General features: G+C 46.3%; 1 pseudogene; it reads right to left on the bottom strand.

Annotated features, from left to right (window-relative positions):
* Positions 1–460: 460 nt before the first annotated feature.
* The window catches only part of LOC102836218, a 23,952-nt pseudogene continuing 22,864 nt past the window's right edge, over positions 461–1,548 (bottom strand).

Genomic DNA, 1,548 nt, shown 5'->3' with positions numbered 1-1,548 from the left:
ATCTACTTTTGTGATCTCATAAATGCAGTTACTTTGTACTTAGGTTTTCTGTGAACAGGAGTGGCACATACAATTTCCTTTGTATTCAATCCACCAAAGCTGAAAGCAATTGTTGCTAAGCCAGTTTTTCCTAAGGTTTGTAGAACTCATAGTGAAAGGCTGTGAATATGACCATATTATATATTTTTTACAAGTAAATTCAAAGTTACCCTAAAGAGAAGATAGAAAGTGACTTCCGAGAGCTACCAGTCTTGCATGATAGCTCTCTATCTGTTGGAGCTGTGTCAAGCAACAGAAGTGAAGCCGCTTTCTATATTCAAATCGCTCCCAACAGTATGTACAGAGAAACCAGCCATACAGAGTAGCACAATTTGGTAGCCAGTTCTTTGACCTTTGTCTTTTCCAACTTGGTGAAGCAAGACACCAATTTGGGGCCTAGTACATTGCCTGCCCAATGATGTCAGATCTCATGCATCTGTTGTTGTAATGGACCGGATGGTTTCCACCACCTTGTCATAGATCCTTTGTCTTCCGACTTCACCAGTGTGAAGGCCACAGTGGTACAGGTCTTTTTTTGGACCTGCCATCCACGTTGGGCCTTGACCATAATGATGCAGTGGGGAAGACCCATTTTACAATACAAGGCCAGCAAGAAGACAACCAGCTCAATGGGGTTCATGTCCTGTGTGATCATCACCAGCTGGGCCTTCTTGTTCTCCTCCAGAGAGGAGACAGCACTGACCCGGCTCACAGAACGCAGACCTCTTGGTGGGGACATGCCCTTTGCCAGTTGCCTTCTTTTGAGTTTGGGCCAGCAGCTTGTCCACCTTCATTGTCTCTGGCCTGCATTTGGGGAAGCTTCAGTAGCTGAGTGGCTGTCTGGCCCTCTAAGTCGTGGGTGAACTTTCAGCTCTTTGTGGAGGAGAGCCCCTTGCCTCTGCAGCCAGATGTAGGTGGGCCATTTGACAAAGCAGTGAGGTCCCTTTTGGGTTAGGTGTCCCAAACTTTGGGCCTTTTCTCGATCAGAGAACTCACCACCTTCTTGGTCTCCGGCTTCTTGACAACAGGAGAAGCCGGCTCCACCTTCTTCCCCTTGGCCTTCTTTTTCTTTTTTGTTGATGTTTTATTGTGAATTATGTGATTGTTTACATGGGAGAACATTTGTTTTACATTCATCCTATCATATATCATTTCATTGCTATGGTTACAATCCCCTCCATGCATCATCAACCAACCAAAGGGTATATACTACAAGCCTGCCCCCCCACTCCCTCTCTGGGCCTAAAGTCCCCAACTGCTCCATCTCTCCATGTCATCGTCTCTGCCTCCATTTCAGACATCACTGCTTCTCTGGGTAAGGTCCCGCTCTCTGCTCTTCTCCCTTGATGGTCCCAGGGACCTCCACTCCTAGGCTGAAAAGTTAATCACTCCCCTCCTTGCTAAAAACGTCTACCTTTACATTTCCAACCTTCACAAGCAGTCCTGATAACCATTATTCACTGCTGTATCACAAGAGACCCATCCACATTTCATTTCATCAGCCCCACC

This window comes from Chrysochloris asiatica, unplaced genomic scaffold (assembly GCF_000296735.1).
Source record: "Chrysochloris asiatica unplaced genomic scaffold, ChrAsi1.0 scaffold00122, whole genome shotgun sequence".
Classification (NCBI taxonomy): Eukaryota; Metazoa; Chordata; class Mammalia; order Afrosoricida; family Chrysochloridae; genus Chrysochloris; species Chrysochloris asiatica.
The sequence above is the reverse complement of the archived record's forward strand: the minus strand, read 5'-3'. Positions and strand labels throughout refer to the sequence as shown.